The sequence below is a fragment of the Macaca nemestrina genome, chromosome 10 (genome assembly GCF_043159975.1).
Source record: "Macaca nemestrina isolate mMacNem1 chromosome 10, mMacNem.hap1, whole genome shotgun sequence".
Classification (NCBI taxonomy): Eukaryota; Metazoa; Chordata; class Mammalia; order Primates; family Cercopithecidae; genus Macaca; species Macaca nemestrina.
This window is the reverse complement of record NC_092134.1, coordinates 137,942,541-137,966,985: the sequence shown is the minus strand read 5'-3', so window position 1 is coordinate 137,966,985 and position 24,445 is coordinate 137,942,541.

Below are 24,445 nucleotides of genomic sequence, written 5' to 3'. Positions count from 1 at the left end.
TGACTCGTTGGATCTGAAGAAGAACCAATCCAAGTGCATCATTCTGGGAAAGAGAAATAAGGATGCTCAGGCATGTTCAGACACCTGCATCTGGAAAAGTAAACAATGAGGATGATCACTTGGCTCTGGACAAAAAAGGATGAGGGCTACTTTAACCTGATTCTCCAGGATCTCTAACTCCAAAGCAACAACGCTGCCTTGGGGAACTCCCCTGTCTAGCGCCTTTTATGGCTAGGCTTCCATATTTCAGAATCAAAGCAGGCAGAAAGGAGAGAGTCAGCTGATGCATCGCACACTGATATAGCTCTTTTCTGTGGTTGCAGAAGCTTACAATTCCCTACAGGGAGATTAGCTCCATTCTACTGAGAAACAATCTGCTAGGTATACAAGGCAAATAGTAGGATGCTCCCTCCACTAATAGAATCAGGTGGAACTCTACTGACATAGTCAGAACTTTGGTGTGGAGAATCCAAGGCAAAGGAGAGACCAAATTGCACTGGCCTGGGGAAGCTGCATCCCTTTGCTTTTGTGTCTGTCTTCCTTTCACTTTGGGGGAAGTGGTAAAAACATTTAACCTTTGTAATGATGTGTGACTTTTCAATGCAGAATTAGTAGGAGGAAATGAGTATGGGACTCAAAACTTCTTTGGAGGAATAATAGAGTGGATAACCCATGCATGAGTTGCAAGGGGGAGCTGCCCGCATCTGTGCCAGCCTGGCTGTGGAGGGGACGGAGAAATGCCAGCATCTCTTAAGAAACTGCCTCACCGTGTCATCTCTGGATTGGTCTGTTTCATGATACCAGACATTTGCTATGTTTTCTGTTGTCAAAGGAATGCATTAATAACAATGGTTATCCAGGATTGTTTTTGTTTAGGTGTGAATGGTCCGTTCATTTTCTGACATGCACAGTCAGAGTGACTTTTTTAGAAGTACCAGAAGAAAGCCCAGAATAATCTCTGATTTACATACACAGAGCTGTTTGCTCAAAGACACACTATGGATTTCCCATGCAATTTCAACTGCAACAGAACAGTGGGGAAAGAGACAATAATTGGTATCATTTCTGTCTTATAGGCAGAAAAATCAAGGTTCCATTTCTTGCTGTGAAGGTCCATAGAAATGGAAATAGAACTGCACTCTCTAGTATCTGTATCCACCCTTGTAGGTTCTGGGCTCCAATCAAGGATAAACTGCAACAAAAATGAGGTACATTGGTCACCAGGAAGCAGTTTCCAAAAACGATCACTCTGGGACTCTGATTAAAGAAGGGTTACTGTTGTTGCAGTTGTTGCTTTTAAAAATGTGATTATCAGAAGAGAGGATGCTCATGTTTCTAGATTAGATGAGGCAGAGTCCAGAGGTGGGTTGTAGGGGAGGATGGGATTAGATAACTTCCCGCGGTCTCTGGATCCTCTTCCTCCACCATTCAGAACACAGAAGTATTGAAACCTCAGTGACCGCAGCCCCCTGAACCCTGATCATTAACATGATTAATCTGCGGGAATGCCTGTAGTCTTGTTTAGAACAGGGCCAAGCAAAGTGACTGATTGTTATCATTATCAGTAGCACTATTTGCAATTAGTAGTAATTGCATGCTCATCTTTGGAGATCTTTTGGAGGTAATTGAATCACACTACTTAAGAATTCAGTCCCTTCTGTCCTCCCTCTTTCTTTTTTTCGCTCCATCCTCACCCCATGCCTGGAAAGGAAAGGCAAGCAGTTAATATTAATCAGGTCATTATGCTTCATTGAGATTTATGAAATCAAGTGTTTGAATACATGGTCACATGTTAGCTCTTCAGCATCTTTGCTATTCAGTAGCCGGTATATGCTTAACTCTTAGGGTTCCAGGTCAATTACTGGTTATGAGCTTCCTACTTCTAGGAATATACTAGGTCTTTAATCAAGAACCATAAGCTGAAAAGACTTAGCCCACAAAGGTAACATGGAACTCACCTCCATGTGTAGATGTGTGAATGAACCAGACTTGAAATTCTGAACTCTGGGCTCTTAGGTCAATGCTCTTCCTGGAGCACCTTGCTACTTTTGCAAAATGATGCTCCAAGTCATCCACAGCACATCGGCACAATCCTTGAACCTGTCCCTCTGTCACCGGCACCCTGGATGGCACACAGGACGTATTAACAGTGTCTGTATTAACAACTCGAGCACCTTTCCCATCAGGCATAGTCTGCTTTGAGGACCAACTTCTTCCTTACTAGCTCACTGATTAATAAGTACTTACTGAACACCAACCGTTTGCTTCAGCCTGAAAACCTGTTTGGCACACCTACGGGGCATTAGGCATGATGCTGTGTCCTAGGGCTATGAAGTTAATAAGACTCGCTCTCTTCCCATGCCAAGAATCCAAGAAGACCAGGACAAGTACACAGGTATGGACAAAGGCAAGTGCAATATTCATGGATGTGCTTGAAGATGAGCTACTTTAATAGTGTTAGATTAGAAACAGCTAAGTCTACAAAAGTAGACAGTGTAATTAATTCATGCCACAGATGTATTTATTAGTGTCAGCTGCGTCCCAGCACTGCACTAATTACTGGTAGGATAATACAACAAATATAGACTCTGCTGTTTCCCTCATGTATGTTACATTCTAGTAAAGAGACAGATCTCTTTACGAGTCCTTGAGAGAGGGCTGCAGAAGCCAACCTCTGGAACTGATGAAAAATGAACAGCTAATGACCCAGTTACTTAAGAATTTACTACAAAATAGGACTTACATAAGTAGTAATAAACCTGTTTAATCATAACTAAGCATTCAAATTTATTTTGAAGAAAGATGAAACTACACAACATTTCAATAAATGTGAACATCAAGCTATAGATTGTGTTTGTCCCTCTTTTTTTTTTTTTTTTTTTGAGACAGAGTCTCGCTCTGTCGCCCAGGCTGGAGTGCAGTGGCGCCATCTCAGCTCACTGCAAGCTCCGCCTCCCGGGTTCACGCCATTCTCCTGCCTCGGCCTCCCAGGTAGCTGGGACTACAGGCGCCGCCACCACGCCCAGCTAATTTTTTTGTATTTTTAGTAGAGACGGGGTTTCACCGTGTTAGCCAGGATGGTCTCGATCTCCTGACCTCGTGATCCGCCCGTCTCGGCCTCCCAAAGTGCTGGGATTACAGGCGTGAGCCACCGCGCCCAGCCTATTTGTCCCTCTTAACATTATCTTTTATTTATTTATTTGTTTATTTTTTTGAGATAGAGTGGTGGTGTGATCATGCCTCACTGCAACCTCTGCCTCTCGAGTTAGTGTGATTCTCATGCCTTAGCCTCCTGAGTAGCTGGGATTACAGGCATGTGCCACCACACCTGGATAATTTTTGTATTTTTTAGTAGAGATAAGGTTTCACCATGTTGACTAGTCTGGTCTTGAACTCCTGGCCTCAAGTAATCTGCCCCATTCTACCTCCCAAAGTGCTGGGTTTACAGGCATGAGCCAATGTGCCCAGCCAATGTTATCTATTAATAACTTTTACTATTAACATTTGTTGAATATATGAGAGAGTGATATAAGATTTATTCTTACATCTAAGTACTGTTCATCTGAGTGTCTGTCATGGTACCTGTTCCCAGGAAGTTTGTAGTCTCGTAGGAGAGGTGTATACACACAAAAAGTAACAAACAATAAAATAACTGTAGCCTGTATTGAATGTATTAGGGAAACAAATAGAATGTTGTGATATGAGAGAGAACAGAGTGCCATTATTAAAAAGTGCTGGCACCGGAGGTAGGCTGCCACGGTTTGAATCCCACCTCTATCACTTGCCAGCTTTGTGACCTTGAGCAAGTTATCTAACTTCTCTGTGCCTCTATTACTTCAATAAATAGAGAATATAGTTTCTCTGAGAACTAAATGAGTTAATATTTGTGATGGGCTTAAAATAGTGTCTGGCCGAAAATAAGTATGATGTACTAGCAGAGTTGATAATGCAGGGACCCGTGAGAGTGAATTTCTCTCTTATCAAATTAATTCCAAATCTGACAATTTTGCGATGAGGGGTGTATACTTTGAGGGACAGTGATGTGCTGGAGCCAGGTTGTACTAGTCCACAAAAACCAATTTTTCTCCCCTCTTCTCCAAACACTGCGTTCAGTGACTTCAAACACTTTCCCCAGACTGTGCATTCACTGATAGCTTGAGATTGGCCACGGCAGGAGCATTCATACCACGAAATTGATAAATGCTACCTGCCAGTCAGGGCTTTTCTTTCTTCCTCAAAGAATCGATTGGTAAATATTTACCAGCACACCACTGGTACATACATTTAGCAGAGGGTGACGGGGAGCTGGAGTTCTTCCCAGGAGTTCCAGACTGATTACATCTATCATGATGTACGTGTGAAATACGTATTTGTTAAGAAATTTTAAAACACCCCATGTATATGTGTTCATTACACCAGACCCAAAGGCACTGGGGCCCAGAAACTGGCAATGCCATGGAAAGACAAGGCTGTGATGCCTGCCATTCATCATGGGCCACAAAACTAAGCTATTCATCAGCTGAATACTCTCTCTTGACAAAGCATGTGCAATTTGGGTAACTTCTGCCCAGAGCGGGCATGTCTTGGGACAGGGCGGCAGGAGCCAACCTCTGCGCCTGATGGAAAATGAAATACACATTGACCCAATTACTTAAGCGATCACTGTAAAAATAGAACTTAACATAAGAATAAACCTGTTTAATCATCAAGTACTCAAATTTATTTTAAAGAAATTTGATATTAAAATATTAAAATAACATTTACATAAATGTAAATATCTAATGAAGTATTAAAATAATATTTAAATGAATGTAAACACCAAGGTATGGATTGTGCTTTTTCCCGCTTAACATGATCTATTAAAAACTATTACCATTTAACATTTATTGAATATTTATTAAATGTCCATCTTTTGAGTGTTTTATTATGTATTAACTCATTTAATGCTGGAAAAAACCCATAAGGGAGCTATTATTATTGTTCCCATTTTACCAACAAAAAAATCGAGGCCCCCAAGAGATTAAGTAACTGGCTCAGGGCTTTCAGCTGGTAAATGTGCAAACCAGGACATAAGCCCGGACTATCTGACTTCAGCACCTTTGCACTGTGCCAGTGGTGATCATAATGCTGAAAGACCGAATCCCGAAGGCCATACATAATCCCAAAGTCTAAATTCCTAAAGTCTAAAATCCCCACTTAAATCCCCAAACCATGACAGATTAGGAATTAGGTGCCACCAATGTTTCTAAAAGTACATTTCAAGGAGTTACCAATAAAGTCTGTTTTTTCCATTTTTTACATTTGCTTTTCATGGAAAATTCAGATGAGTGGATCGGCTATGTGATCAGGCAATGACTAAAACTTCAGTTAAAAATGCATTGTTTGCCTGAGGAAATTCCAGGAACTTTTAATGAATTAAAGCTGCATTTGCCTGCAGAAGCCAGCAAAGTTACTGACAGGTTTGAAAATAATTATATGCACGGCAGAATAAGAAGTCACTTACACGAGGCTGTTGCTGTTCCATCACCAGTATTGTTTCTGCCATATTTGTGGTATGTACAGGAGTGCATGCAGAATGAATTTCCACATACCGAAAACAACACAGAAACATGGCATAAAAGATGCGTACATTTAATAGAAAATGCTTATGTCAGTGTATATTGAATCACAGAAGAATTTCAAAAAAAGTAGGACCATGTAGACAATAAATGTGAACCTATTTCCCAAGGAGACCCCTGCTATAGAAGATAAAAAGCAACTATTAAAGCAATGCAAGGCTTCAAAATGTAGTTAATAATTGTGAAAAGCAACGAGCTCTTACAGACCACCTCCGTGCAATGGCCATAATCTATCCCTGTAAGACTTTTTCGTATGTTGAATTTTCATTTAATTTTTCTTTGAGGGGGAGGGATTTCTTTTTCTTTTTGTAGTTTTTTTCTCCACTATTTTAAATTGTTAGCATTACTTTTTACGTTCACTTTTTACATACTTCTTACATTACGTTACATTTTACATTCGCTATGTATTTCACTTTCGCATTGTTTCCAGCACTGGAGGTATAAACGGTGTAAAGACATTTGGAGAGTTCTAATTCGTTTTATGCATTTTTGGCAAATTTGACTCCATGAAAATACATTATCATAATGTTAACTTTGTGTGCAAACATTATGCATACACATAAGAATGTTGAAATTTCCTCTATAAATGAAAAGATATCCTTTCCGTATATCTCCATTTCGGAGAGAGAACATTTTGTGATATCTGCCCTTTGGGCAACTGCGTATGCTGTTTGTGACCCATTGCAGTTTTTGATGGGTCTTGTCAAAAGGCTTAGGCTGTCCATTACAGGATTTCAGATGGATCACATTTATATAAGCAATTTCTTTATGAATATGGTTCATCTGTTATAGCCATTATATCCATGCAACTGTCATTAGTATACCTGAGAGTTTATGCTTGCAAAAAATATGTATGTTATCATTACATATTTTATTGTATACAATGGTCTATGAAATGTTCTGCCGTGCTTTTACGTTTCTCAAATAAATTCCCCATTAAAATGTAAATATATGTGTTTTAAAGAATTTTTATGGTTACATTTTACAGAGTTATATTTTTGAGATTTTGATCTTTCCAGATTTCAACATTCAGGATTATGGCATTTGGGATGGTATCTTTCTGCATTATGGCCCAAACTCTCACTATGCAATGCCACCTCTCAAATGTTTTTCTCCAATGCAAACAAGAGAACAAATGTCATTTCTATTATTGTGATAGAACAAATATCATTTCTATTATTGTGATACAACTGGTATTGGAGAAATTATATCTGCAGGCAAGAGTACTTCCTGACACTGAATCACAGAACACGGCACTCTTACCCAGACACAGGCAGTGCTGAGCAGGGCCTGGGCCACCTAGGGAGTAAGAATCAAGATGGACCCCACCCTCAGGGTTGTGCTAGTGCAGAGCTGGCCCCGAAAGTGGGTGTCTCCTTAAATTTTGCTCCCAAGTCCTGGTCCTAGTGCTGGGCCACCACAGGCCTATGGGCCTCCTTGGTTTCATAAGCATACTTGCCAAAAAAGAAGACTACAAAAGCCAGAGAAAGAAAGAAGTAAAAGCCAATGGGCTGGAAAATCCACAAGCAACATTCCTGGTAGCCAATTGCATTCCCAGAGGCCAGGGGCAGACAGAGGAGCCTGGGAGTGGGGCCTGCCCTGCTTCCCAGGTATTAAGCAACTCAGGCTATTCTATTGTTTTCTTTTATTTCTTTCCAGCTTTACTGAGGTATAATTGACAAATAAGAATTGTACATATTTAAGGTGTACACCTTGATGTTTTGATATACCTATACATCATGAAATCATCACCACGATCAAGCTAATTCACATATCCACTACCTTACATAGTTACTATTCTTTTCATAGTGAAAACACTTAAGATCTAATTTTTTTTACCAAATTTCAAGTGTTCAGTATAGTATGATCAACTACAGTCCCCATGCACTGTACATTAGGTCTCCAGAATTTATTCATCTTATAACAAACTGCAAGTCTGTACCTTTTGACCAACATCTCTGTATTTCCTCTTCCCCTTGCCCCTCGCTGCCATCATCCTACTCCTGTGTCTACAAGTCTAGCTTTTTTAGATTCCAAATATGAGTGAGATCACACAGTATTTATCTTTCTGTGCCTGACTTATTTCACTTAGCATTGTATCCTCCTGGTTCATCTGTGTTGTTGTGAATGGCAAAATTTCCTTTATTTTAAGGCTCAACAGTATTCCATTGTATGGATAATCTACACATCCATTATCCATTCACCCACTAATGGACATTTAGGTTGATTACACGTCTTGGTTATTGCAAATAATGCTGCAATGAACATGGGAGTGCAGCTAATTCTTTGACATACTAATTTCATATCCTTTGGATATATACCCAGAAATGGGAATCCTGGGTCATCCAACAGTTCTATTTTCAATTTTTTGAGGAACCGCCATACTGCTTTTCATAATGGCTGCACCAACTTACATTCCCACCGACAGGGTGCAAGGGTTCTCTTTTCTCCACGTCTTCACCAACACTTGCCATCTCTTGTCTTTTTGATCATAGGGATTCTAACAGGTGTGATGACATCTCATTGTAGTTTTAATTTGCATTTCCCTGATGATGAGCAATGTTGAGCATCTTTTTATAATCTGTTGGCCATTCTTAATGTGCCCAGGAAAGGCACACACCCCCCCACCACTGCTCACATGTACAGCTGCCCTCCTGTCATTGTCAGGCACCATTCCCACTGTCTCCTACTGCCAGCCTTCATCTCATCACCAGCACTTCCTCTTCAAACCTTGTTCTCATAGCTCCAAAGAAGGAGCTCTCTCTTCCTTCTCCCCCTCAGGCCTTTGCAATCCTCATTCCGTTTCTATAAATTGTTCATTACTCACAATGGTCCCTGGGTTCGTTCTAAGGTCAGAAATAGATTAAAGGCTGCTGAAGAGGGTGCATGAAGGCTGGAAAAGACCATGGTGCCATCTGTGAAAAAGTCTTGCTCTTGGATGTAGTTTATTCAGCTTTTGGATAAAACACCAATGCTACACAGATATCAAAATAACACAGGAGAATGGGGTCACGGAAACCAAGGGCAATCAACTGTATGGTCTTTAGTAAGTCACCTTCCCTTTCTGGGCCTCAGTTTCTTCCTCCTTAACATAAGCAAGACACAGATGTAGCAGAAACTAAACCTCCAACCTTCCCTGTAATTCTAAAATTTTGAATCCTTGAGCCTAGATACTCTCGAATGGATCTTTTAACTCCAAAATTTTGTAATTCTGTGATTATTCTTTTCAAGAGAAGTTTAAATGAGCCTGTGGGTCTGCAGAGACAGCTGCCCTGGAGATTTGTAGACTCCTGGGGAGAATTCTAAATGCTCATCCTATCTGTCCATCATCAGATCTGTCTTTTTTTTTCTTTTTTCTTTTTTTTTTTTTTTTTTTGAGACAGAGTCTTGCTCTATCGCCCAGGTTGGAGTGCAGTGGCACGAGCTCGGCTCGCTGCAAGCTCCGCCTCCCGGGTTCAGGCCATTCTCCTGCCTCAGCCTCCCGAGGAGCTGGGACTACTGGCGCCCGCCACCACGCCCAGCTAATTTTTTTGTATTTTTAGGGAGACGGGGTTTCACCGTGTTAACCAGGATGGTCTCGATCTCCTGACCTAGTGATCCGCCCACCTCGGCCTCCCAAAGTGCTGGGATTACAGGAGTGAGCCACCACGCCCAGCCCAGATCTGTCTTAAGGACCCATAATGGATGGATGGTGAAGCTCTAGGTGAAGCTGTCTCCTCCTTCTTTGGCATCCATGGCAAGATATTTTCCTGCTACTGCAACTTCCCCACTAACTGCTCCTTCCTTCTTTCCTACAGCAATTCTATATTGAATGCCCACCATGTGCCAGACACAGGGGAACAAGTGGACAGTGAAGGAAGAAGGTAGTCTGTCTAGACCCTAGACAAAGCAGCACGTGCAGGGAAGAGCTGTCTCCCTCTGTCCCTCTCTGGTTCCTTATCCCCTAAACACAGCCGCTCCTCAAAGAGCTGGCCCTACTCTCACTCACTTCACAAACTTTTATCGAGCATTTACTACATTCTGGGCATTGTGCTAGGCTCAGGGGACTCAGAGATAAATAAGACTCCATTTTAATCCTCTCAATTAACCAATCAACCTCCTGTAAAGAGGTGTTTGTTAGATATGGAACCAACCTAAGTGCCAATCAGCCAAAGAGTGGATTAAAAAAAAATGTAGTATACACACCACAGCATACTACTCAGCCATAAAAAACTAAAATAATGTGTTTTGCAGCAACTTGAATGGAGCTGGAAGCCATTATTCTAAGGGAAGTAACTCAGGAATGGAAAACCAAATACCATATGTTCTCACTTATAAGTGGAAGCTAAGCTATGGGTATGCAAAGGCATACAGAGTGGCATCATGGACATTGGAGACTCAGAAAGGGGAGGGGGAGGAATAAAAAACTATATGTTGAGTAGGATGTACACTACTCAGGTGACGGGTGCACTAAAATCTCAGACCTCACCACCATACAATTCGTCTACGTAACAGAAAACCACTTCTACCCCTAAAGATATTGAAATTAAATATATATATGTGTGTGTGTGTGTGTGTGTGTGTGTGTGTGTGTGTGTGTGTATAGAAGTGTTTGTTGAAAGCCTATGGGGAAGTCAAGCAACTGAACAAGACAGGTATATAGAGTTGCTATTCAGTGCAATGAGAGCTATAACGGAAGAGTGTTTAAGCAGGGAAAAGGTAAAGAGTCAGCACAGAGATGGAACAATTGGCTCTGCTCTGGGTGGACCGAGGAAGGCTCCTAAGAGGACAGGGTTGACTTTCCATAAGGACAAGCACGGGAAGAGAATTTCAGCAGAGCACGTGCAAAGGGGAAGGTAGTTTGGCACCTTCGGGAAAATGATAAATAAGCTGTGTGTGTGTTGTGGGCTGTGCAGCAGTAGGTGACACAGGAGATTGAGCTGGAGGAGTGTGCAGGGCACAGCCCATAGAGCTGCCTGGTGGGGCTGCCAGGGAGTTTGGACCTACGCCTGTAGGCAACAGGGAACCTTATTCCCAGGGGAAGGGAGGTGAGGTGTGTGTCTTGCCTCAGCACGTACATCAGTTTCCTAGGGCTGCCAAGACAAAATACCCCAAGCCAGATGGCTTAAAACCATAGAAATTTATTTTCTCCTGGCTCTGGAGGTCAGACATCTGAAATCAAGGTGTGTGCAGGTTTGGTTCCTTTTTGGAAATTTTTAGGGAAAATCTGTTTCTTACCTCCCTATTAGCTTCTGGTTTCTGACAGCAATCTTCAACATTCCCGAGCCCAGGGGAAAATACCTCATGGAAAGGGAGATATGCTGACAGTATGATCTGGGCAAGCCAAAGATATGAGGACTTATAAGGGGTAGACAAGTCAAGAAAGCTTGTCTGTTGTTCTCTGTGATTGTTCATTTTATGGGTAAACCTCACTGGGCCACAGGGTCCCCAGATATCTGGTCAAACATGATTCTGGGTGTGACTATGAGGGTGTTTCTGGATGAGATGAGCATTTGAACAGTGGCTGAGTAGAGCGGCTTGCGCTCCCCAATGTGGGAGGCCTCATCCAATCAACTGAAGGCCTGACTAGAACAAGAAGTCCAACCCACCTGTGGGTAAGAGGGACCTCCTCCTGCCTGGATGCTTGAGCTGGGATGTCAGACTTTTCCCGCCTTTGGACTCAAACTGAAGCATTGGCTCTTCCTGGGTGTTGAAACCAGGTTTTCAGACTGGAACTTACACTATTGGTTCTTCTGACAGTCCAGCTTGCCAGCTATAGATATTGGGACTACTCAACCTCCATAACCACATGAGTAAATTCCTTATACTTATAATAAATATCTTAACACACACGCACACACACACCCTGTTAGTTCTGTTTCTCTAGAGAATCCTAACTAATGCGGTTTTACAGAGAGAGAATAAAGAGGAAACACAGGACTTTTAAGACGCGGTTGAACCCCGTGAACCCCCTTGAGATTCCTTACTTTTGGGGGTGGGGAAGATTCTGGATGAGAAAGCATTTGCATTGCCCTACTCCATTCTCTCTGTCCAATTATCAGGCTGGACTGACTGATCCATTCCCATATCAACCCCCTCCTCCCCAACTCCTGTCTTCCTCTGAGGATGCTGTGAACAGATGCAGGCTCCAGCAGAATACTCAGTGGGCAGAGACAAAAAAGTGTGTACCCCCCAAATCCCAAGTGACTGTCCATCACCACACTCTAAACGCTGGCCAATGAGCCATGCCATAAAGCAGCTACTGGCCCACAGGATGAATCAAAAGGAAGGCTATTCCCTTCCTCGTGCCTGGGTCTTTGTCCTACCCCAAGTAGAGCTGGCAGAATGGTTAAACCCAGCAGATTTCCTAAGACAGCAATGCTTTAAGGCGACTTTCGTGTGCCCTTTCCTTTACATTTTAATGGCACTCTAATGTTGAATTAAAATGGAATTCCTATGGAAATGTACAATGTCTAAATCAATACTTGCTGATTAGTGTCACGAGGATGAATATCAAAAGATGTAATAGCAATGGCGAGGCCCAAACCGGGGTGAATAAAGCTGCCTGTGTCCATTAACTCAAGCCTGACTAATGCTAAATTACAATAAAATATCTAGGAAATTCTGGACAGAGCCACTTTAAAGCCCACAAAATGTAGCCTAATTAGCACTATGATGACAAATGCAGGAAGAATTCATTACACCCAAAGACTCCTTATAAAGTCCAATTTTACAAACTCTTCCTTTTTTTTTTTTTTACCAGCACAATGCCTAGAAGGCTACGGGTGGCTTAAATACCACTATGCAACTGCTTTTCCAGGTGCTGAGCTAAGTCAGGCTCCACGTGGGCATCCGGGAGTGAGTAACAGAGGGAGGAGGGGGTTTGTAACTCCCCTTCTCTCTTAGTCATAGCAATCAGTCTGTCTGTGCATCTCTGAATCTATGTGTCTATCTATGTATTATAGTCTAATTGTTATGAGTGCAGATTCTCATGCCCGACATTCAGGCCTGCACTCTGCCTTTTTCTACTCATGTAACCTTAGTAAGGTTACCCTGTACCTCAGTTTCCCCAAATGAAAAGGAGGATAACAATAATACCCACTCATAGGGTAGGTTTAAATATCAAATAAGTTATTACATTCAAAAGGTCTTCAACAGTGCCTACACCAAGCGACACACAGCAAGTGTCAGCTATTTTGTATTCTATTTTTAAATCTGCGTTTTAAAAACTTTACTACAGAGGCCGTAGGCTAAAAAAGAAGGCATTTGGACAACTCTGCCCTGCCAACACTTCCCCTGCTCAGAATCACACAAAACCACAGGATGTTATAGAAGAAAGAAACCTTTTAATAGAGAACATGTAATTCAACCCTTCTCATTTACAGATGAAGAATCGGGGGCCCGGGCAGGGGAGGAGACTGTCTAAGGGTCGTTCAGATAGTTCTGTCCCATTTAAACATTTATCAAGTGACTCCTGTGCCTAGACCATATGCTCATTACTAGACTACAATGATGAATTAGTCCCTGTTCTTAAGCAGCCTATCATATTGTGAGAGACAAACACATCCACAAAACATGTAGATATAAGGTGGCAGGGAAAGTGAGAGAGAGAGGCAGATGTTAACACTGAGAAACTGTGAGGGCAGAGGAGACCACTGAGTCCAACCTGCAGATTTGAAGGAAATGTCTCAGAGAAGATGAAGCTTGATTTTGCTTCTGGAGGAGAATGAGTTAGCCAGGCAGTCAAAGGGAGAAAGATCTCATACTGTGTAAAAGCACAGGTGTGCAAGACAAAGGTGAGTATGACGGAACCACCAGCAGTCTGACAATATGGGAACATATCGCACAAGAATGGGGAGTGTCAGGAGATGAGATTAGATAAGGCTTTTATGCCTTGGAAAAGAGATTGGAGTTATTTTTACAGATAACAGAGAGTTATTGAAGGTTAAGCAGGGGAATAACATGTTTACATTTAATTGGAACATTCTGCTTTCATTTGGGGAGTGGATTTTAAGAACTAATATGGAAAGAAGGATTTCAAAAGGTAGCTGATATAAATAAGCTGTGTAAGACCTCATAAGGATCTGAATGAGGGCAGCAGAAGCAGAAATGGAGAAAAGAGGGACAGATTTGAAAGCCGTTTAAGAGGCAAAGTAAGCTGGTCTTGATGACTGATTAGATGTGGAGGATGGAGGAGAAAAAGGAGTATAGGATGATTTCAAGTTTCTCACATGGGTGACAAGATGGATGGTAGAATCATGGGTTGAGAAAGTGGGATGACAGAGGAACAAGAAGCAGGATGAGAAAATCAGGGAGAGAGGATAGTTCTGCTATGACCAGAGGCAGCTGGAGGGGCAAGAGTGCTTTTAGAAAAGAGATTAGGGCTGGAGATAATGATCTCAACATGCATGGAGTCCTTAATACAGTGAGTTACCGAGACCATTCAAAAAACATTTACCAAAAGAATAATAATGGATCAAGGCCTTATTTTTGAGGGAAGTGTATTTAAGGGGGAGGTTGAGGTGTCTTCTATGAACAAATCAAAGAGAGATCACTGGAGAGGTACAAGCCAAACCAAAAGAGACAAGTCCCACAGACACCAAGTGAGCAGATATCCTTGATCACAATGTTAAACGCTGAAACGATTTCTAAGAACAAAGGGCTGACAAATGTAATGGGTGTGGCTGAATGAACCTGGCTCCATATTGACCTTGACAAGGGCCACCTAAATGGACCAGTGAGGAAGACCAGACTGAAAGTGGTTGAGGAGTCATTAGATTGTGAAGTGTTAGAGACAATGAGTGTAGACATCTATTCCAGAAACACAAGAATTTTTCAGGAAGACGAGAGACGGGTTGTTGGTTGGAAGAGGATTTAGAGTCAAGAGAGGGATTTTATGAAGAGGGGAGAGACTTAGGCAGTTTATTAGCAGAGGGCAAAGAGCCAGGAGAGAATAAAAGGTTGAAGACACAGCAAAGAAGGAGGCAGTTGTTGAAATAAATTTCTGCGGGAGCAGGGAAGGATGGCATCAAGAGTCACAAGCATTAATGGGAACTGGGAACCAAAAAGGGACACCTCATCTACCGACCCCAAAGGTAAGAAGCTGAACATAAAGAAAGAGCTGATAAATTTGAAGGAGTGTGGTAGAGGAGGGAGCAGGAAGTTGAAGATTTTATTCTCAAGGGCTTCATTTTTAAGAAAGTAGAATCAAGTTTGTGGTGCTGCAAGTGTGGAGTGGGGTCCAGCAATGGGCTTAAGGAGAGAAATCACTGGGTATAAAGGGATCATCAAGAAATGCAGAGTCCAGCTGAGGTTAGTGGCCAAGCTGGGATTCAAGCCCAGGTCTACAGATTCTCAGAGGATGACAGCTCTGTTGCAGCATTAATCTTCAGTCTTGGTGATATTTTCATACCACTGGTTTCTAGTTCCTCTATTTCTCATCAAATTCCAAAAGAAGTCATTCTGTGTCTGCACAGCTTAGGAAAAATTCCCAGAATTGTTGCTGCCTGGCTCCTTGTTTGAACTTTAGTTTATGTCAAGTAAGGCTATTTTCAACACTGTGTATAATGTAGATATTAAGTCTGAGAAACAGAAGCCCTCCACCGCCTCTGTGTCCCAAGACAAAATAAGCAGGCCACTCAACATATCTGCTGTTCTGAAACCTACAACAACCCAAACTTCTTCACATCACCCCTTTCCCCCCACTCTCGCCGTGGAATACATCCCACCATGGAAAATCAGAGCCTGTATTAGGTCTCAGCAATCTGGGAGACCAGTGCACTGCAGGGCACAATGCCTGACAGTTGATTTATTAGAGGCAACCACAGAGGTTAAAGGCAACCCAAAATTCATCTGTAAGCAGAGAGCCACAATTAGTGACCTTTCTCAAAGCCAAGAGACAGCTGGTGGTCTGCTTTCTTCCCTGTGGGTTGAGATCCTGGGGATTCCAACAGTTTCCACAGCACACTGCAAGCAGAAGCAGGCAGGACACAGACGATGGTGGCCAAGTCAGGGAGTAATTTCTGGGATTGAGGGGGATGTGGTGGAAGAATAAGAGTGAGTCCCCCAGAATTGCTGTGACTTAACATTTCCCTGATGGAGAGTAGAGCAGGGAGAGAAGGGTCCTAAGCCCTGGAGGTCTACAGCGGTAGCTCCCATGCCTGTCTGAGTCTACTCTAGGCTATAGGTCTTTGGTTGTATTTGTCTGCTCAGTTTTGGTTGTTGCATTAGTAGGATCAGGGTGTCTCTTCGTGTCATTGTTTCTGATATTTATGCCATTGTTTCAGCAATGGAATAGCCTATACCTTGCTTTGAAGTTGCAAGTTTCAAGCACTTCTTTAAAATATTCAGGGAGAAAGGGAAATGTGTAAAACATTTTTAAAAAGGCACATTGGGGTCAGGTGCAGTGGCTCACACCTGTAATCTCAGCACTTTGGAAGGCTGAGGTGGAAGGATTACTTGAAGTCAATCTGGGCAGCATAGCAAGACCCCTTCTCTACAAAAACATTAGCTGGGTGCAGTGGTGTGTGCCTGTGGTCCCAGTTGCTTGGGAGGCTGAGGCAAGAAGACTGCTTGAGCCCAGGAGTTCAAGGTTACAGTGAGCTATGATGGTGTCACTGCACTCCAGCCTGGGTGACAGAATGAGACCTTGTCTCTAAAACTTTTTTAAAAAATATATAAAGAAAAGGAATATTGTGGGAATGGGAAGTATTTCAAGGTTTTTTTTTGTGTGTGTATGTATGTGTTTTTTATATAACAAACTGTCCCAAAATATGTTGGCTTAATATAATAATCTTTTAATATGCTCACGCTTTTGCAGCTCCGCAGTTGGGACAAGACTCAGCCGGAATGTCCTAACTCTGTCCTGCTTGGAGTGGACTGGCTGTCACTGGGATTAGAGGATCCAAGATGTCCTTAGTCACATATGTGGACACATGATGCTGGCAGTCTGCCAGACCATCTTTACGCTCTTCCATTCAGTCTCTCGTCCCAGTAGGTTAGGCCGGACTTCCTCACTTGGTGGTCGAGGTTCTAAAAGCACAAAAGTGAAAGCTGTCAGACCTCGTAAGTTCTAGGTAGAGAAGTCACGTGGCACAATTTTCACCATATTCTATCGGTCAAAACAACCACTAGACTGGCCCAGATTCAAGGGGGAGGGGAAAGAGACCTCACCTACTGATGGGACTTCGGGCAGGTCCAAATGTGGATGAGAGTCCTGTAGAGATCTGTGAACTAAAAGGACAAATTGCCTGCCCACCACACCCAACATGCAAGGGTATGACAGGGATACTCCCTTCAAGGGGATGTTGAGAAGCACAAAGCATTCACTGATCCAGAGCAGTCCTGAAATCCAGGCCCGTCCTGTCAGCTCCCCTGACTCCAGGATCAACCATCATTCCTTAATTAGAGTCCATTTCTGCTCTCTGGAAATGGTTGCCCAATTTATTGTTTTCCTCAGGCCTGAGATCTGCTCTCTGGACTTTGCTCTTTGAAATACTTTTCATTTTCTATAAGAAATGGACTGCGTCTTCAGTGGAGCAGCTTTCTTAGCCTGTTTTCTTCCCAAAGAAAGTTGGAGACCCAGAGACCTGTTTATTTTTGATGGCCTCTGTCCTAAAATACAAACTGGTGGGGCTTTCTTGAATACACTTCTCTCAAAAACTTCATAGATTTTTCTATGAATCTTACAGAGATTATTTTGTGCCACTATGGTACATCGTCTCCAATGGCCACAATATTCCCTCCAATCTCACATGCACTTTTGAAATGTGACTTTGCCAGTATTTCCATCATGATTTGAGGTGTGTTACTCCTGTCACTGAATTCAAGCTGAACCAGTGACTTGCTGTGATTAACAGCATGCAACTGAAGTGACTGCATATCACTTCCAGACCAAAGAAGGCCTTTAAAAACTTGGAAGCTTCTACTTTTGTACTCTTAGAGCCATGCAGTACCTCAGAAGTCAGACTATCCTGTTAGAGATAGAGACCAAGTGGAAGAGCACCAAACACCCCAGGTTCCAGCAGCAATGTGGTTCCAGATATGAGTGAATCCAGTGATATCATGTGTCCCCCTGAGCCCTGCCAGAATTTCTCATCTAGAGAATTGAGAATAGCAAAATGACTGTTGACTTAAGCCACTAAGTTCTGGAATGGTGTGATATACAATGGTAGGTAACCAGAAGAAGAGGGCTGGTTGGCTTCTAAGAGCTTTCATAGGTATGTTGTCATCTTGTTAAACTCATTAAATTTTGAAGACTCAGAACTTCAGTCTTCATTGAGATCCCAGCATAGGTCAGAGTAGGTGATAATGACTTATGCTAACCAAGCTCACAGAAAATGATAGACAAATTACAATGTCAATTCCCTCTTATACAAAGAAAAATGTTGCTGTTAAGTGGACAAGATGTATATTCCCATCTTCTGGCCAGTGAAGCATCTCATAGTGGAAAAGCTATTTGGGGCAACAGTGGATCATTAAAGGGTTATTTGGTGAAAAAAATCAAGAACAAGGGGAGTCAGGAACATAGAATGCCCAAATGCATGCAGCTATGGCCTTGCCTTCCAGAGGGATTTTACCTTCTTACTGTTTAAAGGAACAAAAAGGCACCCTGGCAAGTACTTGGATGGGCACTTTACAAGTTGTCCCCTCTGCCATCCCTCTCTTTCTTTTTAGACAGGTTTAGATATTTAGTTAAAGTAAAGATTTGTAAGTTCTAAAGTCTTTCTTTTTAAGTTGACGTTTCTCTATTCTAGTGGTTCTCAACAGAGGACGATTTCTCCCCCAGAAGAATGTTGGCAGGGTCTAGAGACATTTTTTGTTGTCACAGTTTGCAGGGGCTGTTGATGGGAGTGCTGCTTTCTGCTAGTGAGTACAGGCCCGGGATGCTACTAACCATTCTGCAATACACAGGACAGACCCACAACAAAAAAATTACCCAGCCTAAAATGTCAATAGCACTGAGGATGAGAAATCTGCTCAATTCTCATTCATTTTCTGCTGGTTAGTGATTGAGCTCTTAGAGCACAATCTTGTTTTTAACTTCTTCAAGTGGTAAAAGCTATCATTGTCTCCCTTTTACTGCTACTTACAAGGAACGTTTTACATATTATTGGTCATTTGTTTTCTTAAATTTTGCTGATTTCTTTATATGTTTTATTTTTAATTTATTATCCTTGTGTAGGATACATTATACCCTAGTGCAAAGTAAGGAGTCACTTGACCTAAATTTGCATTTAAGTATTTTTCTTTAGTAAAATTACAGAATTATGTGTCATGCCTTTGTAAATTCTAAACACATAGCATCATTTTTTTTGCCTAATTGTGGAGATGATATTTTCAACACTGACTCCAAACACGTTTTTTTTGGAGACCAAGATGGGGGTTCTTTAAAACAAAATCTAACCTTGTATTTCTATGCAGAGTAGCATAGCAACGAAGAGGTTTGCCAGACTTTTACAGAAGCATGCCTTACATTGCCGCATGGTGATGGTCAGTTTCCCAGGACCTTGGTAAGATGCTGACATGAGCATTCTGTGTCTTTGGGAGGGGGCCTCCAAAGGCCAGGTGACCAGGTGCTAGGATGATGGAGGCCTTCAGGAGGTTCTAAATATAGTTTCAAGGTGCTGCATGGTGACCCCACTTCATTATAATGCATTGTGCATTTCAAAATTGCTAATAGAATAGATTTTTTACATTATCACCATAAAAAATAATAAGTTGATGAGGCAATGGATATATTAATTAGCATGATTGACTCTTTCTACAATGTATACGTAGATAGCATTACATTGTACTCCATAAATAGACACAATAACAAATTCTAAGAAGAGACTTACAGTCTCTAAATTACATGGCAACTTGCAACCCCATTTTATTTCTTCCCCTGTATCTAGACAAGACAGGAGCACTGTCATCAAAGAGACATTGATTGCTGACACTACCCAAAACTTTCCCACTCCGTGGCAACTTCTTCACACACTGAAAATTCCATTTGTTTTTCCTCCTCATCTCTTTCAAAACAATGAGCAGGCATTTCCATCAGTTCCTGTTTATCTCTGCTGTTGAAGAGGACAACTGCCATATATTAGGTTAATGCAAAAGTCATTGCGATTTTTGCCACTACTATTAATTTAATTTTTTCCTTCTTTCTTTTTTTTTTTTTTTTTTTTTTTTGAGATTGAGTCTTGCTCTGTCACCCAGGCTGGAGTGCAGTGGCGCAATCTCGACTCACTGCAACCTCCACCTCCCGGGTTCTAGCAATTCTCTGCCTCAGCCTCCTGAGTGGCTGGGATTACAGGAGCCCACCACCACACCCAGCTAATTTTTGTATTTTTAGTAGAGATGCAGTTTCACCATCTTGCCAGGCTGATCTGGAACTCATGGCCTTGTGATCCACCCGCCTCTGCCTCCCAAAGTGTTGGGATTACAGGCGTGAGCCCCAGGGAACAGCCTTAATGTAATTTTTAAAAGTAATGGCTGCAGGGCCAACATGGCCAACTAGAAGCAGCACCGTTTGGAGGCTCCCATGGCAAAAAATACAACAAAACAAACATAATAAGCGTGTGAATGCTTCACTAGCTACCAAGGTATCCAAGTTCTCTCATCAAAATTGACTAGAGGCTGGGCGCGGTGGCTCATACCTGTAATTCCAGTACTTTGGGAGGCCAAGGTGGGTGGATCACCTGAGGTCAGGAGTTCGAGACCAGCCCGACCTATGTGGCGAAATCCCGTCTCTACTAAAAATACAAAAATTAGCTGGGCATGGTGGCGCATGCCTATAATCCCAGTTACTTGGGAGGCTGAGGCAGGAGACTCGCTTGAACCTGGGAGGCGGAGGTTGCAGTGAGCCAAGATCACGCCATTGCACACAGGCCTGGGTGACAGAGCAAGACTCTGTCGCACAAAAAAAAAAAAAAAAAAAAAAATAACTAGAAGGCTGGCATGACCCAGGGAGAGGATAAAGAACAGGGTGGTACAGCGACCCACCCGAGACCCACATGGGCCCACTGGAGAGCCACACGGGAAAGGGGAACCCCCCCCTGCAGCCAAGGTAGGCGGTGAGTGAGTGCGCTACCCAGCCTGGGAAACTGCTTTTTCCACAGAACTGAGCAACGCACAGATCGGAGGATCCCACTCGTGAACCCACGCCACCCAGGCCTAGTGTCCCAACCCTGGAAGGTGCAGATTCTCTCAGCTGGAATCTGCCTAAGCCTACCGAACTCCGCAGGAGAGGGGTGACCATCACCAGCTGTGGCTGCTTGCTGTCTAAGCCATTTGAACTCCTTGAAGGAGGGGCAGCAGCCAGCACTGAAACTGCCTAACATGCTAAGCTCCCTGGGCGGGAGAAGCGCGGCACCCATTTCTATAGTTCCAGGCTGCGTTGAGCTAGGGAGGCTGGATGACTTGGTCCCAAGACTTATCCCCACAACCCAATACACAGGCTGTGGCAGTCTGCAGCCAGAGTGCTTCTTCAGGTCTAACCCTGATCCGTCTTTCCTCAGTGGGTGGGGCTTCCCTGCAGGATCTTCAATAACTCCAGCCAGAGGCTCAGGGACAGAATTCAAATCTCCCTGGACCTGAGTCCCTAGGGGGAGGGGTGGCTGTAATCTCTTTGGACCAGCAGACTTGGCCTCTCCTCCTGGTAATTCTGAGGAATCTGGGCAGCCCAGATGAGTGGGTTTCCCCTCAGTGAAACACACCCTCTCCACCAAGGGACAAAGTGCTTTGTTAAACGGGTCCTGCTCCCTGTGCCACCCAAATGGGTGAGACCTTCCAACAGAGGTTGTCAGACACCCTTTAGAGAAGCGATCCTACTGGCATCGGGTTGGTGCCCCTCAAGATCAGATGTCCCAGGAGAAGGAGCAGGCACCCATCTTTGCTCCTTTCCAGACTCCTTGATTGACATCTCCAAGCCCGGGAGCGAATCAGATGAATAAGGCCTGAAGTGAACCCCCAGCAAACTGCAACACAGAAGAGGGACCTGACTATTGAAAGAAAAACAAGCAGAAAGTGACAACAACAGCATCAACATCAAAAAGGCCCCCACAAAACCCCATCAAGGGTCAGCAGCCTCATAGACTAAAACTAGACAAACTCACAAAGATGAGAAAGAATCAGCAAAAAACATGCTGAAAACCTAAAGGGCCAGAGTGCCTCTTCTCCAAAGGATCACAATGACTCTCCATCAAGAGTGCAGAACTGGGTGGAGGATCAGATAGACGAATTGACAGAAGTAGGCTTCAGAAGATGGGTAATAAACTATGATGAGCTAAAGGAGCATGTTCTAAACCAACGCAAATAAGCTAAGAACCTTGATAAAAGGTTAGAGAAATTGCTAACTAGAATAACCAGTTTAGAGAGGAATATAAATGACCTGATGGAGCTGAAAAACACAGCATGAGAACTTCATAAAACATACACAAGTATTAACAGGCAAATCGACCAAGCAGAAGAAAGGATATCAGAGTTTGAAGACCACTTTACTGAAATAAGACATGCAGACAAGAATAGAGCAAAAGGAATGGAAAGGAAAGAACAAAACTTCCAAGAAATATAGGACTTCATAAAAAGACCAAACCTACGACAGATTGGAGTACCAGAAGGAGACACAGAGAATGGAAACAAGCTGGAAAGCACACTTCAGGGTATTATCCAGGAGAACTTCCCCAACCTAGCAAGACAGGCCAACGTGCAAATTCAGGAAATAGAGAACATGATTGAGATACTCCACGAGAAGACCAACCCCAAGACACATAATCATCAGATTCTCCAAGATCAAAATGAAAAAAAAAAAAAAATGTTGAGGGCAGCCAAAGAGAAACACCAGGTCAGCTACAAAGGGAAGCCTATCAGACTAACAGCAGACCTCCCAGCAAAACTCTACAAGCCAGAAGAGATTGGGGGCCAATATTCAATATTCTTAAAGAAAAGAATTTGCAACCCAGAATTTCATGTCTAGCCAAGCTAAGCTTCATAAGTGAAAGAGAAATAAAATCCTTTAGAGACAAGCAAATGCTAAGTGATTTCGTTACCACCAGGCCTGCCCTGCAAGCGCTCCTGAAAGAAGTACTAGATATGGAAAGGAAAAACCAGTACCAGCCACTGAAAAAACACATCAAATTATAAAGACCAATGACACTATGAAGAAACTGTATCAACTAGTGTGCAAAATAACCAACAGCATCATGATGACAGGATCAAATTCACAAATAACAATGCTAGCTTTAAATATAAATGGGCTAAATGGCCCAGTTAAAAGACAAAGACTGGCAAATTGGATAAAGAGTCAAGACCTATCAGTGTGCTGTATTCAGGAGATCCATCTTACATGCAAAGACACACACAGGCTCAACATAAAGGGACGGAGGAAAATTTACCAAGCAAATGGAAAGCAAAAAAAAAGCAGGAGTTGCAATCCTAGTCTTTGACAAAACAGTCTTTAAACTAACAAAGATCAAAAGAGATAAAGAAGAACATTACATAATGGTAAAGGGAACAATTCAACAAGAAGAGCTAACTATTCTAAATATATATGCACCCAATACAGGAGCATCCAGATTCATAAAACAAGTTCTTAGAGACCTATAAGAGACTTAGACTCCCACACAGTAATAGTGGGAGACTTTAACACCCCACTGTCAGTATTAGATCAATGAGACAGAAAATTAACAAGGACATTCAGGACTTGAACTCAGCTCTGGATCAAGTGAACCTATGAGACGTCTACAGAACTTTGTACCCCAAATCAACAGAATATACATTCTTTTTAGTGCCACATGGCACTTATTCTAAAATCAACCACACAATTGGAAGTAAAACACCCCTCAACAAATGCAAAAGAACTGAAATCATAACAAACAGTCTCTCAGATCACAGTGCAATCAAATTAGAACCCATGATTAAGAAACTCACTCAGAACCACACAATTTCATTGAAATTGAGCAACCTGCTCCTAAATCACTTCTGGGAAAATAATGAAATTAAGGCAGAAATCAAGACATTCTTTGAAACCAATGAGAACAAAGACACAATGTGCCAGAATCTCTGAAACACAGCTAAAGTCGTTAAGAGGGAAACTTAGAGCACTAAATACCCACATCAGAAAGCATGAAAGATGTCAAACTGACACCCTAACATCACAATTAAAAGAGCTAGTGAGGCAAGAGCAAACTAATCAAATAGCTAGCAGAAGACAAGAAATAACTAAGATCAGGGAAGAATTGAAGGAAATAGATGAAAAACCCTCCAAAAAAATCAACAAATCCAGGAGCTGTTTTTATTGGGGGGGAAAAAAAAAGCAAAATAGACGGCTAGCTAGACTAATAAAGAAGAAGAGAGAGAAGAATCAAATAGATGCAATAAAAAATGATAAAGGGGATATCACTACTGACCCCACAGAAATACAAACTACCAACAGAGAATACTATAAACACATCCACGCAAATAAACTAGAAAATCTAGAAGAAATGGATACATTCCTGAAAGCATACACAATACCAAGACTAAACCAGGAAGTTGAATCCCTGAATAGGCCAATAAGAAGCTCTGAAATTGAGGTAGTAATTAATAGCCTACCAACCAAAAAAAGCCCAGGATCAGACAGATTCACAAGTAAATTCTACCAGAAACACAAAGAGGAGCTGGTGCCATTCCTTCCGAAACTATTCCAAACAATTGGAAAGGAAGGACTCCTTCCTAACTCATTTTATGAAACCAGCATCATCCTGATACCAAAACCAGGAAGAAACACAACAAAAAAAGAAAACTTCAGGCCAATATCCCTGGTGAACATTGATGCAAAAATCCTCAACAAAATACTGACAAACTGAATGCAGCAGCACATCAAA